The 17,189-nt window shown below is 44.6% G+C and overlaps 1 long non-coding RNA gene across 3 annotated transcripts; it reads right to left on the bottom strand.

Moving 5' to 3' along the window:
• Positions 1-513: 513 nt before the first annotated feature.
• On the bottom strand, positions 514-16,785 carry LOC125988430 (uncharacterized). Of its 3 annotated transcripts, XR_007488368.2 has the most exons (5): positions 15,712-16,779; positions 12,848-12,944; positions 12,645-12,752; positions 12,520-12,553; positions 514-12,324 (listed from the first exon to the last, which is right to left on the bottom strand). It is a non-coding gene; the product is annotated as an uncharacterized lncRNA (long non-coding RNA). The 3 variants fall into 3 exon arrangements; XR_007488369.2 differs by having other exon boundaries at positions 12,520-12,752; positions 12,848-12,958; positions 15,712-16,785; XR_007488367.2 differs by having other exon boundaries at positions 12,520-12,752; positions 15,712-16,780.
• Positions 16,786-17,189: the final 404 nt, after the last annotated feature.

Here is a 17,189-nt window from a genome sequence, read left to right as displayed (position 1 = left end):
GAATATACTATAAGCTGTATCGACATCATTACTGCAATAAACCTCATTCCAATTCTGCTCAATTAAGTCATTTTTTAGCATTCAGAGTCTCTGGCGACTTGACTCTTTTCCAAATTGTATTCTTGTTGATCTCTAGCAGATTAGATTCTGTATTAAAAGTGGTAAATATTGGCAAATGATCACTAGACTAGAAGTCCACCAACAGAGTTACTGGCTACATCATTTGTAAATATATTATCAATCAATGTAGCACTTCCAGATGTTATTCTGGTAGGTCTTGTAATTTTAGGGTGCAAGTGTAAACAATACATGGTGTTTAGAAAATCATAGGTGGGTTTATGTTCATTTGCTTTTAAAGAATCAATATTGAAATCCCCAGAAATATATCGTAAATTTCGGGCTATAAGCCGCACCAGCTAAAATTCATGATTTTTTTATACTTATATAAGCTGCACCGGACTATAAGCCGCACGTGCGCACGGGTTATTTACAAAGAAAGACAGTACACAGAAAGCCTTTTTAAAGTTTTAATCACATTAACATTTCGTTGTAAACACGGAAGTAACAGCACTAGCTGGGCTTAAGTTTTAATAGCATTAACATTTCGTTGTAAACACGGAAGTAACAGCACTAGCTGGGCTAAAGTTTTAATAACATTAACATTTTGTTGTAAACACGGAAGTAACAGCGCTAACTAGGCGGGTAAAAAAAAACACATACCAGTCAACAAAGTCACTGAGGGCCGTCTTTGTCTTCCTCCTGTCCACTGAAACCAGCAAAATCTTCCTTCTCAGTGTCCGATTGGAATATGCATGTAAAGTCGCCGCATGATCGCGTAAGGTCCATTTGTAAGAGAATATACACAAAGATGATTGTCAGGAAAGTGATGATTAGACTTAGACTTAGACTCAACTTTATTAATCCCTTGGGATTACTCCTTCAGGGAAATTATTTAGGGCCGCATCACGTTTATTAACATAACAGCGCAACAGTGGTCCACAGCCTTTTTATGAGTGTATAAGTGTATTAGTCATGAGAAAAATCATGGGAAAAAACCTATATAAGCCGGACCGGAAAAGATGGCAGCGTCGGTGTGATGTGGAAACGTTTGCCCGCATTAAACCTGTGATCTATCATACAATGGATGGAGGACCAATAGTGGAAGATGAACTATTGAACTTTCTACTGATAAAGTCGAGAACGCTTGACCAAGACAACATTATCAAAATAGTCAAGACTAGCTTTAGTTCGCAACGGATTGAGGCTGCCAAAGACACGATGGCAGAGCTGTTTCCTGACGACAAACGCTGGTCAACTCACAGAGGAGAAAAGAAAATGTGCTTGGCTGTGTTCAAGGAGAAAAGGCAGATGGGACCAAGATTTGTGTCACATTATCTTGATGAACTACCTCCCATCTCATTCAAACATGTTGACATCTCTGCGCTACTTGGAAGAATGCAGCAGATCAACTCCGACATTGAACTGATGACTGCATGTGAGAAGTTGTTGGAGCTCTCGGGCTCCTTTAACCAGCGACTGGTGGCGGTGGAAAATACGGCAACTGTTGTTGGGGGGTGCGAGTCCTCCTTGGCTGCTCACCTGGCGGTGGCTACTTCTCAGCCTGCGGAAGAAGGCTCCTCGAGCAACGGGTCTGAACTGAGCCGCAGCATGGCAATGGAAGAGGAGAATGCGGAAGAGCGGCGCGCACCTTTTTCCTGAGTCTGCCCGAAAAACTTCGGTGCGAGGCAGAGGGTGGTTGACATCTGAGCCGCTTGGAGAGACCTCTCAGGGGTTTGAAATTGTCCCGGGAAAGTCCAAGGCCAACAGCTGGAGTACTGTGGTGAAACGTAGGAAAAAACAAGCGGCAGCCCCAGAGAGCTCTGCTCACCGCGCAGCCAAACATCCACGGAAAAAGGCCAGCATTTCAAGGACGGCAGTAACACACAACGATAAACTTTCCACGGTGAAAACTAAGTTAGTCAGCGTGTTCGCTACGAAATTCACGCTGGACCTTGACGCTGATACTCTTCGTGAATTTCTGCAAGGGACAATGAACCGCGATGTGAAATGCAGGAAAATCAAGACGCCATACAGCAGATTCAGTTCCTTTTGTATTACCGCTGAATGGAACGACTGGAAGGAGATGTATGACCCTTAGTTCTGGCCAGCCGGGTCAGTCGTCAGACAGTACTTTGAACCTCGCCGCCCAAGAGGAGCAGCAGGCGGGGTGAGGCTCCCAGAAAGGATCCCTTCCCCGCAGAGCAAGGGGAGGAGGCGCCCCGGAGACGGAGCGTCGACAGCCGCCGCCGCGGTTGCTGCGGTGGAGGTGACGCGGGACAGCGGGGAGACCAGCGGCCCTGATGGGAATATCATGGGTTCATAATGCGTGTTGTGTCCTACAATTCTCGTGGCCTACGAGTAGGACATACAGCTGCCGACAAAGCGAGGCGGCTGGTGGTGGACACACTGCTGGATGACTGTGACGTCTTGTGTATACAAGAGTCTTGGATGGCAAAGCAAGACTTGGACAAACTCAACACACTGCACCCACACTTCAACGGTGCGGGTGAGTCCACCATGGACCTTAGCACAAGAATACACCAAGGTAGGAGTGCTAGAAGTGTCGCTATCTTATGGAACATTAAATATGACCCCATGGTTAAAATTGTGCATTTAAATGCTGGCTGAGCTATTGGGCTTGAGTTTAATTTTAATGGTAAATGTTTTATTATTCTAAATATCTACACACCATATGAATCCTATGATCATTTTGATAAGTATGTTAGCAGGCTTGCTTTCATTCAATCCTTTATTGAGGATAATATTACGTCATGCATCTATGTCTTAGGGGACTATAATGCAGATCTGTCTGAAAGTTCATCTCTATTTGCTAAAAATATGGAGAGTTTCACAAAAGATGCCAATTTGGTAATATCAAGTAAAATGCTCTTGCCTGACACAAGTTTCACTTATGTCAGTGAGGCATGGAATACCTCGTCATGGCTGGATCACGTGGTATCCACTGTTGATGCTCATGCCTCGATAGATAGTATGACGATTTAGTATGATTTAGCCACAACTGACCACATCCCCCATTGCCATGGTATTAAAGGTAGATACGCTTACTAAGAATGAAGAAAGCCAATAGGTTAAAATAAATTGGACCAAACTGTCTAATGAAGATGTCCTCAGATATTGTTCCTGTTCGGGAGAGATTGTGGCTTCGTCTCGTGGATGCTGAGATGTCAGCAGTATCTTGTTTGACACAACCGTCATCTCGCCCCTGACCCAGCCGTAATCCTTCTGTTCTGTTGTACAATATAAGAATAAGCAAGGCAAAGCAGCAAGCATACTGAACAGTAACATTATGAATAAGTACTCATTAGAGAACGCATGATAACATATATATACAATTTTTCTAACAGTAGATCAAACAAAGTGTGAGCGGGGTGACTCACATCACTCACAATCGTGGTCGCCTTGCTGGTGAGAAGGGAGGTGTTTATGTCCTTCAGGGAGGGGAGTGAAGCACCAATAATCTTACCAGCCGTGTTCACTATGCGCTCCAGGGCCTTCATGTTGTGTTCAGTGCAGCTTCCACCCCACACAGTGATACAACTGGAGAAGATGCTCTCAATGGTGCCATGGTAGAATGTGGTCATGATGGCTGGTGGAGCACTTGCTCGCCTGAGTTTCCACAGGAAGTACAGGTGGCGCTGAGCTTTCTTCGCCAGTGATGCAGTGTTGGTGGTCCAGGAGAGGTCTTCACTGACGTGCACCCCCAGGAATCTGGTGCTGCTCACTCTCTTCACCACAGCACCGTCGATGGTCAGTGGCAGGTGTTGGGTGTGACCCTTCCGGAACAACAATCTCCTTGGTCTTACTGACATTCAGCAGGAGGTTGTTGTTCCTACACCATGTGGTCAGAAGGTCAACCTTCGACCTGTATTGAGTCTCGTCGCCCTTGGTGATAAGACCAACCAGAGTCGTGTCGTCAGCAAATTTCACTACGTGGTTGTTGCTGTAGGTTGCAGTGCAGTCATGCGTCAGCAGGGTGAAGAGCAGCAGACTGAGCACGCAGCCTTGGGGGGCCCCCGTGCTCAGCGTGATGCTGCTTGAGATATTGTCGCCAACAAGTACTACTTGAGGCCTCCGACAGAGGAAGTCCAGTAGCCAGTTGCAGAGTTAGGTACTGAGTCCCAGTTCGTCGAGTTTGCAGATGAGTCGCTGTGGTACAGTGGTGTTGAATGCAGAACTGAAGTCCACAAACAGCAATCTCACATACGAGTCTCTTTTTTCCAGGTGGGTCAGGGCTGAGTGGAGGGCAGAGCAGATTGCATCCTCAGAGGACCGTTTGGCTCGGTATGGAAACTGAAAAGGGTCAAGGGTGGGGAGGAGAATGGATCTGATGTGCGTCATGACAAGCCGCTCAAAGCACTTCATGATAATGGGTGTCAGTGCCACCGGGTGGTAGTCATTGAAGCAGGATGGAGCAGTTTTCTTCAGCACAGGTATGATGGTGGCAGCCTTGAAACATGATGGGACGATGGCTTGCTGCAGGGAAGTGTTAAAGATGTCTATGAAGACACCCTTAAGCTCCTCAGCGCAGTCCTTCAGCGCTCGACCTGGGATGTTGTCTGGGCATGCCGCCTTACGGGTGTTGATAGCAGTAAGTATCCTCCTCACGCTATCGGCAGAGAGGCACAAGGGCTGCTCGTAAGGAGGGGGAGGGGTCTTCAGCGGGCAAGTGCTGTTCTGAGCGTCAAAGCGAGCAAATATGCGGTTCAGATCTTTGAGCAGAGGGGCGTTGCCCTCACAGCTCTGCAACGCGGGCTTGTAGTCCGTGATGGTCCGAATGCCATAGGCTTTTTTGCTTCCTTGATGCCACGGGACAGGTTGGCCCTCGCTGTTTGCATGCCAGCTTCATCCCCAGCTCTGTAGGCTTCATCTCTGGCCCTCAGCAGCCTGAGGACAGCCCCTGTCAGCCATGGCTTCCAGTTAGCCCGAGTGATGATGTATTTCGTGTGGGTCACATCATCATTGCACTTTGTGATGTAAGAGGTTACACAGTCTGTATACTCTAATATACTATATATTCTCCCACCCTAGGAAGGCTAAGAACATCCATCCATCCATCCATCCATCCATCCATCCATCCATCCATCCATCCATCCATCCATCCATCCATCCATCCATCCATCCATCCATCCATCCATCCATCTTCTTACGCTTATCCGGGGTCGGGTCACGGGGGCAGCAGCTTTAGGAGGGACTCCCAGAGTTCCCTTTCCCCAGCCACTTCATCCAGCTCATCCCGGGGGATTCCAAGGCATTCCCAGGCCAGCTGAGAGACATAGTCTCTCCAGCGCGTCCTGGGTCGTCCCCAGCATCTCCTACCGGTGGGACATGCCCCGAACACCTCCCCAAGGAGGCATCCAGGAGGCATCCTGATGACATGCCCGAGCCACCTCATCTGGCTCCTCTCAACGCGGAGGAGTAGCGACTCTACTCCGAGTCTCTCCCGGATGACCGAGCTTCTTACCCTATCTCTAAGGGAGAGCCCGGACATCCTGCGGAGAAAATTCATTTCGGCCGCTTGTATCCGGGATCTCGTTCTTTCGTTCACGACCCATAGCTTGTGACCATAGGTAAGGGTAGGAGCGTAGATCGACCGGTAAATTGAGAGCTTTGCCTTTTGGCTCAGCTCTTTACCACGACGAACGGGTACAGAGTCCGCATCACAGCCAACACTGTACCGATCCGCCTGGTGATCTCACGCTCCATCCTGCCCTCGCTCGTGAACAAGACCCCAAGATACTTGAACTCCTCCACTTGGGGCAGGATCTCATCCCCGATCCGGAGAGGGTATTCCACCCTTTTCCGACTGAGGATCATGGACTCAGATTTGGAGGTGCTGATCCTCATCCCGACTGCTTCACACTTGGCTGCAAACCGCTCCAGTGAGAGCTGGAGATCACGGCTTGAAGAAGCCAACAGCACCACGCTGTCTGCAAAAAGCAGAGACGCAATGCTGAGGTCCCCAAACCGGACACCCTCAACACCTCGGCTGCACCTAGGAATTCTGTCCATAAAAGTTATGAACAGAATCGGTGACTGCCTTGGCGGAGTCCAACTCTCACTGGGAACGAATCCGACGGACCGGTACAGAGTCCGCATTACTGCCGACGCTGCACCGAGCCACCTGTCGATCTCGCGCTCCATCCTCCCCTCACTCGTGAACAAGACCCCAAGATACTTGAACTCCTCCACTAAGGGCAGGATCTCATCCCCGATCCGGAGAGGGCATTCCACCCTTTTCCGACCGAGGACCATGGACTCGGATTTGGAGGTGCTGACCCTCACCCCGACCGCTTCATACTCGGCTGGGAACCGCTCCAGTGAGAGCTGGAGATCACAGCCTGAAGAAGCCAACAGCACCACGTCGTCTGCAAAAAGCAGAGACGCGATGCTGAGGTCCCCAAACCGGACCCCCTCAATGCCTCGGCTGCGCCTAGAAATTATGTCCATAAAAATTATGAACAGAATTGGTGACAAAGGGCAACCTTTGTGTAGTCCAACCCTCACTGGGAACAAATCCGAATTCTATCACCTGCCCTCTTTAACTTATACATGGATGGCTTGTCTAAGCAGCTAGGAGGTTGCAAAACAGGCTGCATGATTGGAGACATGTTAATAAACCATTACAAGTATGCTGATGCATGTAAACTAAGTGGCACAGTGGGTTGCCCCCGTGACTTTGGATCTTGTTTTTTTTCTGTGCTGAGACTTTCACAACCCTGAAGTTTTCATCTCCAAGTTGTAATCACTGTCAAACATGGAAATACTGCTTGGAAGCCAAACTCACCTTTTAAACCAGCGGTGTCAAATATACGGCCCACGGGCCGGAACCGGCCCGCAAGGAGGTTCGATCAGGCCCGCGTTCGATCAGGCCCGCGGGATAATTTAAAAGTGAAAAAATGCATGAAATACACGGAATTAATATTTTTAATAATATGCAATTCATGGATTATCCACTATGGGGGACACTGTTTTGATTAGAGTAGAAGACAACATTAGTTGTACTAAGTTCATCTTGTTTTTTCTTTTTTTCTTAATCACTTCACTGGTTTCTTTTATATCAAACAAATTATTTTAGGTTCATTACCTGACATGTTTCGGCGGTTTCTTCCGCCTTGAAACCGCCGAAATAGGTTAGGTAATGAACCTAAAATATTTTTTTTGATATAATAGAAATCAGTGACGTGAGAAGACAACATTGTTTTGATCAGAGAAGACAGACCCAACACAGCAGACGGTAACAATGCGCCCATTTCTGCTTGCTACGATGTTGTTTCTACCCTGGTCTCTACACCCACCCCCCACTCCACACACACACGCACACATGCACACACGCACACATGCACACACGCACACACACACACACACACACACACACACACACACACACACACACACACACACACACACACACACACACACACACACACACACACACACACACACACACACACACACACACACACACACACACACACACCCTCATTCGCCAAAACGTCATTATCCAAACGGAGAAAAGTAGATACGGAGTGTAGAATTTTCAATGAAAAATGGACCACGTCCTATTTATTTATAGATAAGCACGGAAAACCTTTGTGGTTGGTGTGTTTGCAACAAGTTTGGTAGTGAAGGAATATAATATTCGACGCCACTACGAGACTAGTCACAGCAAAAAATATGACGGCTTGCAAGGACATCTGAGAAGAGATAAGATCAACGAATTGCAGGCAGGTCTGAGGAAACAGCAGTCAACTTTCATCCAGAGCCGACAAGTCAGTGAAAGAGCAGTAAAAGCCAGCTACCTGATTGCCAGCGAAATAGTAGCATTAGCATCAAAGCCGTATTACGATGGTGACTTTGTTAAACGATGCATGATGAAGGCGGCTGAACTTGTACGTCCCGAGAAGCGACAAGCTTTTGCTAATTACACTAGCCTGACAAGGAATACTATACTAGAGAGGATTTCAGACCAATCCGCAGATTTAGACAGCCAATTGAAACAGAGAGTCAAGTCATTTATTGCATTTCCTGTTGCAATTGACGAGAGCACCGACATCACAGACGTGGCACAACTGGCCTCCATTATTTGTGGAGTTGATGAGACCTTGACTGTTACTGAAGAGTTTCTTGAGTTGGTGCCAATGATGAACACCACAACAGCCGAAGACATGCAGATTTTAAGGGCAAATTTGCCTTTGTAGGTCTGGACAAATTTGATCAGTATCTATTACCAGGGTACCCCAAATTAACAGCCCTGGCTGCTAAAGGTGTGTGCATGTTTGGGACAGCCTACCTTTGTGAACAAATTTTCTCAGTAATGAATATCAATAAAACAAAAATGCGTTCAAGGCTCACAAACAAGCACTTAAATGACATTCTGAAAGTGACAGCTAGTCAGAACATGGCACCTGGTATTGATGCACTTGTACAGGCCAAAAGATGCCAAGTATCTGGAACAAAAACAAGTCCAACTCGTCTAATGCCTTTAAAATGCTACCTTAGATATGCTGCCTTAGATACTGTATGCGTTGAAAAAATACAGCTCTGTGAAGATGAATCCTTACTGTGGTGATTAAAAAAGTGTGCAGTTCAATGTTAGTCAGCAACTTCACTACAAAAACGTATGGTGGATTTCTACTGTTCATGCAACTCCACGAATGTTCAATATGTATTGTATGTGTATGTGTGTTTCATGTATGAAGTTTCCACATTTACAGGACATGTGAATACTTTCTTCTTTACACACTTAATAGCACTCTTCTTAGTTTGTAAGGTGTAGGCAGGGAGTAAATTTAGATTTTATATGCACACGTGTAAATGGTTTAAAAATTCCTTTCTTTATAAATCTCGTTTAATCTTAAAGTGCATTACTGTTAATGTTTTAAGTTATGTTAATGTTAATGAAATGCTATTAATGTTTTGTAAAAGGAATGTTAATTAAATTTCAGCATTTTCCTAATGTTCTTGTGCATCTTTACACACACACACAAAAAAGGAAAGACATGATATTTTGGTTATTTATAGCAGAGTACGGTATAATTTTAATGGTCCGGCCCACTTGACATCTACCGAGGCCATATGTGGCCCCCAATGTCTCATTTCACATTGGGGGCCACATATGGCCTCGGTAGATGTCAAGTGGGCCGGACACCCCTGTTTTAAACCCTCCTTCAAAACTTTCTTTTTTCAAACCCTAAGTCACACATCCTGACATTTACATTTTTTGTACTCATTTTTTTGAATCACGATTAAAAATCAGAACTCTATGTGAAAGCCCAACCCTTCTATAAAACCTGAATTGCTTTACAACCCAAGATCACACATTGCACAGCTGAATTTTTCGACTCATGATAACCTGGAGAAAAAATGCTTTTGCAACCTTAACGCTCGATTGAAACCTTCATTGATTATGAACCAGAGTTGTCTCATGGCTCAGTGGGTCACACATTGAACTTTGAACCCTGTGTGGAAGTCAAACCCACATTTGAAACCATGACTGCTTTAAAACTTGAGATCATACATCCTGAGAGCAGAATTTTTGTCATCTATTTTTGGTTTCTCTCATTCTAACTTTCAAAGTCAACATATTTTGTAAAGAAATGAGTTTGAAGTTCGGTTTTAAACATCTGTATAGGCAGATCATTTCAAACACTTGGTAATTGATTCCAGAAGTGCACAGAAAGAGAACCCCCTGCTGCCTGCTATTGTTTATGAGTTTGAGCAAAAGGGAGGACGCCAGCATCTTGTGAGTGAAGGGTACAGCAAGGACAGTAGGGATGATTAGCTGAGAGAGAGATAAGAGATGGCTTGACGATTAAGTGATTTGTAGACATAGACTCAACTTTATTTATCCCTTAGGACTGCTCCCCAAGGAAATTCTGGTTCCAGTAGCTTACACAGAAATAGTACAAAAGAGAATATTGTCCATGAGTAACAAATAAAGAGGAGAGTAATAAATAAAGCGCAGAGCAATAAAGTGTTGAGTATGAAATAAATAATAACAATAATAATAAATAATAACTGTGAAGTAATAAATAAAGTGTTGAAGACTCTGCTGCTTCAAGAGGAGCGTCTGTGGATTTGAGGAAGTATTCTACCCACCAACTCACAACATCCCAAGTTAGGGTCAGCAGCATTCCATCTCTACACAAGGTTAATGATGCCCCTTCTGAGACGTCGTATGGTGGAAGAGAATTTAATGAAAGCCGTCTAAAAGTTGTTTTTCATGGCCTCACCGAGCTCCTCCCATGCCCTAGTTTTCTGCCTTGGCGACCACCAAAGCTAAATTCTGCTTGGTCTGCCAGTACCACCAGCTGCCTTCGGGGTCTCACAAGCCAAAAAGGCCCGACAGGTCCCCTTCTTCTTCTTAACGGCATCGCTTACCGCTGGAGTCCACCCACAGGTTCAGGGAATTGCTTCCAATCGAGGCAGATTCCATGTTACAACCGGTCAGCCGCCGTGACAACGGAGGGGAACATGGTTCACCTGGACTAAATGTTTCCAGCCTTCCTTGTGACGTGGGTGAAGGTGTCCGGAGATGGGAGTTGAAACTCCTTCAGACAGGGGATTCTTCTAGATGTTCACAGGAGGCCCTCACAATATATTTGGGTCTGCCAGGGTAGACTAACATCTTCAACAACATGGGAGCCAACAAAACACAACAACACCTCAACATCTGTCGTTAGTTTGCTGCCAGCCTCTCTAGGGAGTAGCAACAAACGAATGGAGTTTCCCCTGAAAAAATCAGCTCCCCAGCTAACTAAATTATCTACAGGATGCAAGGTACATAATGCAGCTGATCCCAGCCAGCAACAAGATTTTACTACGTACAACACTAATAGGCACAATGACCTATCCTGATTCTATTACTAGATGAGAGAAAATTCATCATCAAATGAACTGTGCATGTTATGCATATTCCCAGCCATATTGGTTCATTCCTGTGCCACATAAATTATAACGTTTATGCAGTAGAGACAGCAAATAATGTGAAAATGTCGCAGAGCAATCAAGGTATTGGAGTTAGGCGTGCTTAGTGAGTAAGCGGCATTATGAGACTGTGGTGGGTACACAATTCAGGCGAGTGTATTATTAAATCATCATCAGTGATTTGTAGTATCAATTGTGTGAAGAAATACCAATGTTGAATTCTTTAAATAAGGGGTCCCCAACCCCCGGTCCGCGGACCAGTACTGGTCCGTTGGTCACTTGGTACCGGGCTGCCAAGCCGCACAGAAAAAAAAAAAAAAAATTCTCATCGATGATCAATTAATTCAGGTCAAGACGCTCGTCCCGGTCACGTGACACGTTTCCCCAGTCGAGCCCGCGAAGCAAGCAAATATGAGCAAGAAGCAGAGATGTTACGAAAGCTTCTTCGGAAAGGGAAAAAAGCCCAATGAGGAGACGGAAGAAGAGGAGGCCACGACTTCTAAGAAAAGGGAAGCTGCTTTTAAAAGAAATTTTCTGGAGTCCTACTTAAAATATGGATTTATCGCCACAGGTGACTCTGACGCGCCAAGCCCACTCTGCATAATATGTGGCGACAGCCTAGCTAACGAGGCAATGAAGCCTTCAAAACTGCTTCGGCACATGGAGACCAAGCATCCTGTATTAAAAGACAAACCTTAACCACTTCAGGTGTCATTGTCTCCGATTATGCCAAGATGGGACCGGCTCGTTTCTGAGAAACAAGCTCAGTGCTCCCACTAATTCAACGTAATGGTGAGTTTTATTTTTATGTCGTTTATACTTGTTTTTATGCCAGTCGTATCATTTTATTTCATTGTATTTATATATTTATTATAAATGTATTATTTATTTATATACGTAAATGTATTATTTATATGTATAAAGGCTGGTCCGCGAAAATATTTCTGACACGTAACCAGTCCGTGGCGCAAAAAAGGTTAGGGACCACTGCTTTAAATGACAAATAAAGACATTAAAATGATGAAACAACGGAGTGATTTTGTTAGATTGACTGATGGGAGCAGGATGTCGAGCAGGGACTCCACGGCAGGAGCTCCTCCACGGCATGATCACAAGCTCAATCTCGCAACAGGAAGCTGCCAGCCTGACTTGACTTTTGTAGGTGAGAGGAGGCTCGTATGGAGACTTGTTACCGAGGTGCATGAAGCTGTGAGGCAATCTTGGTGAACCGGAAAGGATGTGGTGACAGTCATGCTTAAATAGGCGATGGCAGGGTCTTATTGGTTTCTAAGGTGCACATGTGTTGATGTACAGTTTCTGAAAGAAAGAAAGAAAGAAAGAAAGAAAGAAAGAAAGAAAGAAAGAAAGAAAGAAAGAAAGAAAGAAAGAAAGAAACAAACAAACAAACAAACAAACAAACAAAAAGAAAGAAAGTGTCATTCTGTCCTTGCGGACTAAGGCTGAGCTGTGATTTGATGTACACAAAAGATGCTTGCCTATATATGTACTTACTTATCCCCTCACTTCTTCTGTAGTCAGGAAGAAGCTAAACAAAGATAATGAACCAGGTGATACAGAAAGGTCTTTGTCCTGAAGTATAGCACAAGGCAGGGTTAGTGTATGTTGTTCGTACTCACCAGTGGGCATGCTCCAACATGCTCTGGTGGTCCACACCGCAGGCACGGAAGCTGTAAACTTGAGTGGCTGCATTTCACAGACAGGTTAGCTCACTCATCCCTGCAAGGCTTCAGAGAAAGGAGGGGAGGCAGCAATTACTTGAGGGGGAGGACATGTTGGAATGCAAACGCTCAATGATAGTAGGGTACAATGGGAAAAGCACCTCCTTCTCACTGCTGCCCAGTCATTCCTGTTCAAAGCAGATGTCACAGCTGGAAACAACCACTCCGTTGAGTGGCTTGGACAGAGATATCCCCATCCTAAAATCAGAAGACTATGCACATATCACTGGGTGTCTGCCAATTTTAGCTCCGTTTCATGAAGCAACTGTGGAGCTTTCGTAGCAGAAAAGTGTCTGGCTCAAAGGTTATTCCTCTCCTGAAAATAATAGAGAAGATGGTCCAAGAAGTGACCAAGAGGGGCATTAATCCTATAGCTAGAGAGCTCGGAGAGCATTTTATTAAAGATTATAAGAAAAAGCTGTACATACTATTACAGAGCTTCAATATAATGTCACTTCCAAAATTACTGGATCCCAGATTGCTCCAAATCAAACCGGAAGTGACCCTAATAAAACGGAAGTGACCTCAGGTAAACCGGAAGTGACCCCAAATAAACCTAAAGTGACCTCAGGTAAACCGGAAGTGACCCCAAATAAACCGGAAGTGACCTCAGGTAAACCGAAAGTGCCCCTAATCAAACCGGAAGTGCCCCAAATAAACCGCAAGTGACCTTTTTAAACCGGAAGTGACCCCAAATAAACCGGAAGTGACCTCTGCTAAACCGGAAGTGACTTAAATTAAACCGGAAGTGCACCAAATAAACCGGAACTGACCTTATTTCAACAAGAAGTGCCCTAAATAAAACCAGAAGTGACCTAAATAAAACATTTGCTCTAACTTTTACAATTTTTGTCCGATTCAACCCGTTTCAACTTTTGAACTCCAAGGTGAACCTCTTGAACCTGTAGTTTTCATTTTGTTCCCATTTCAAAAAATTTTGGCGCAATTTTTTTTTAAATTCCCATTTATAGTCTTTGCCTTCACACGCAATTTCTCCAGAAATTGCATTTTCTAGTTAATTATAATCATATTAATTTTATTATTATTATTATTATTATTATTATTATACAATTGGCGGCTCGGTTAGCACGTCTGCCTCACAGTTAGGAGAGTGGGTTTCCTCCCACATCCCAAAAACATGCTTGGTAGGCCAATTGAGCACTCCAAATAGTCCCTAGGTGTGAGTGCAAGTGCAAATGGTTGTTCATCTCTGTGTGCCCTGGCAACCTACTGCCTAAGGACTGGTGGGATAGGCACCAGCACGCCCGCGACCTCTGTGGGGATAAGCAGTGTAATAAATGGATGGATTATTATAAAATTAAATTTCTAAAATATATATATATTTTGTTTTTCTGCTTATTTAGACATTGAAAAGGGCCATTCTTTTCGTTACAAACGACACATTGTCACCTTAACCATGTTCCATGAAAACTAACAAAAAATTTTTGAACATCATGAAAGCCCAAACAGTCTTCTGAGCAATTAGGAGGTGCTATAGATGTAGTTAACCCTCTACAACAGGGTTCATCAACTGGCAGCCAGGCCGCCGAACCGTCCAATCCAAACTGCAACCGGAATCAATAAGGACCAAATATAATTTTACACAGATGCATTTACAGGCAGTTAGGAGGGTGCGGGTTCAATTCCACCTCCGGCCCTCCCTGTGCGGAGTTAGCATGTTCTCCCCGAGCCCGCGTGGGTTTTCTCCGGGCACTCCGGTTTCCTCCCACATCCCAAAAGCATGCTTGGTAGGCCGATTGATCACTCCAAATTGTCCCTAGGTGTGAGTGCGAGTGCGAATGGTTGTTTGTCTCTGTGTGCCTTGCGATTGGCTGGCAACCGGTTCAGGGTGTCCCCCGCCTACTGCCCGATGGCGGCTGGGATAGGCTCCAGCACGCCCGCGACCCCCGTGGGGACTAAGCGGTTCAGAAAATGGATGGATGGATGGATGCATTTACAGGCCACTGTATATGTAAATGTCCGTGAAGGATCGTTGTTGTGCTCCGGCCAGCACTCACGCTCTCGTGCTGTTGTAACTGTAGGCGGGGCCAAAGTACAGCCATGGTTGCCAGGTCCTTGTTTCATCGGTTACTTCCGTTCATGTTTAGAAAAATCACTTGAAATTTTTGACAACTGTTAGTTGAGGTTTACAATTGCTTGTTCTGAAAGTGCAGCCCTCATTTTGCACTTTTTCTGCTCTCAAATCCAGGAGAGACCAGGAGTTTGCTCCTTTATCTTTCACTTAATTGAAGTTACACAACTGGCAAAAAGTACTATAGTTAAATTCCTTCATTTCATCTAAAGATGGTCATGATAAGAAAGTGATTTAAAAAATGCTTTTTTATTTTGTCCAACACTGTTGGCGTGGAAAAACGCTGTTTGCTACAAAAAAGGCAAATTTTGATGGTTTTAACAATCATGAAAACATGAACCACATCACACTTAGAAAATTAATTATTACTTTATGAGTTTACTGGACCTTTAAAAAATTGATTGGTTGCATCTTTTACAGGTGATTGAACAAAACAGCCCTTGCTTCACCAAGATATACCAAAAATTGGAGACATATGTGTAATAGCCTACAAAAAGCTTCTGGAGCTGTACTTTATTTAAAAAAAAAAAAAAATCCAATTCCAATGTATCTCTATGTGCCAGTACCCCATCGTTGCAAGGGCCATTCCCATTTGCTTATAAATCTATATAGTGTTATTTTATTTTATTTCATGAGCAAGTGGAATGTAATGGTATATACCAGGGTTCAGCAACCCAAAAAGTTCAAAGAGCCATATTGGCCCAAAAAAAAACAAAAACATACCTGTCTGGAGCCGCAAAAATCTAAAAGCCTTTTATAATGCAACATAGACTGTCAATACATAAGTTGTATGCCTACTATTAAAATAATTTAAAAACAAATAGTGGTGTCAATTTGATCATTTCTTCTTGCGGCCCATTAGAGTTCACGTACCTGTATAGCAGTGCTGTCTGTTCGGTATCGGTCACGTCACACGACTCATCCATCACAGGCAATTGAAAAAGCTGGAGCTGAATTGATGTCCTTGATCTGCTGATCGGGCGGCTCGGTGGCGCACTGGGTAGCACGTCCGCCTCACAGTTAGGAGGGTGCGGGTTCGATTCCACCTCCGGCCCTCCCTGTGTGGAGTTTGCATGTTCTCCCCGGGCCCGCGTGGGTTTTCTCCGGGCACTCCGGTTTCCTCCCACATTCCAAAAACATGCTTGGTAGGCCGATTGAAGACTCCAAATTGTCCCTAGGTGTGAGTGTGAGTGCGATTGGTTGTCTGTCTCTGTGTGCCCTGCGATTGGCTGGCAACCAGTTCAGGGTGTCCCCCGCCTACTGCCCGATGACGGCTGGGATAGGCTCCAGCACGCCCGCGACCCCCGTGGGGACTAAGCGGTTCAGAAAATGGATGGATGGATGGATCTGCTGATCGGTGATATTATTTGTGCGGAAAGGCATGTCTTTAATTTTCTGAATGATCTCGGTTTTGTTTTTGAAGTCCGAAAATAGACGCTGATATTTTAATGAATAAATCCTTCATGTACTCGCCATCGGTGAATGGTTTTCCGCGCTTTATTATCTCCGGGGCTGCAACAAAACTTGCAGCAGTAGTAGAGTTTGGAGATGCAATCCACTTCTTGAAACTGTTTTTTTCGGTCCTCAAGTTTCTCCACCAGCACTGCAATTGCACCTTTCCTTTCAGTTCCAACTGGGTGATCGGCAGCAAATTTAGCATGCTTTAGCTGAAAATGTCGCTCCAAATTGCTCTTGTTATTTGACTTCTCATTGCAAACCAAATATGCAGGCAATGCTTCAGCATTGGCAATGAAAGCAAATAGTTCAGTCCATTGTTTCTTGAAGCCTCTGTTCTCATCAGCAATCTTTCTTTTTTTGCCTTTTGAATCCATGGCTCATCACTCAGACACCTGTTTGTTTATAACTCAGCTGTGCTGTGTCGCAGACTATGACGCAATTTTGCTATTTGGCGTCGTTCTTAAATTCGGTATTTTTAATATATTTACAACTACATACATTTTTACAGCATAAGGATGGTAGTGTCGTGATTACCATCTAAAAAACAACAACAACAACAACAACAATAAAAAACAACAACATATTTTTCCATTTTCACGCATTTTGGCAAAAATTCCAGGGAGCCGCTAGGGGCGTGCTAAAGAGCCACATTCGGCTCTGGAGCGGCTTGCGGCTATATACTATTATTACATTCCACTTAACATATGTTAATGCACCTCCGACGGAGTCGTGTGACGGGCGCCAAGAAAAAGAATCAGCGGAACGTGCATATGTTCTGAAATTTATTAAGGAAAGGACAAAAAAATAATTGAACGAATGTGGACAAGTATGATATAATATCTACACTTTTATCATAATCGTCCACTTCACCAGTTTCTTTTATTGGACCGTGG

This window comes from Syngnathus scovelli, chromosome 2 (assembly GCF_024217435.2).
Source record: "Syngnathus scovelli strain Florida chromosome 2, RoL_Ssco_1.2, whole genome shotgun sequence".
Taxonomy (NCBI): Eukaryota; Metazoa; Chordata; class Actinopteri; order Syngnathiformes; family Syngnathidae; genus Syngnathus; species Syngnathus scovelli.
The sequence above is the reverse complement of the archived record's forward strand: the minus strand, read 5'-3'. Positions and strand labels throughout refer to the sequence as shown.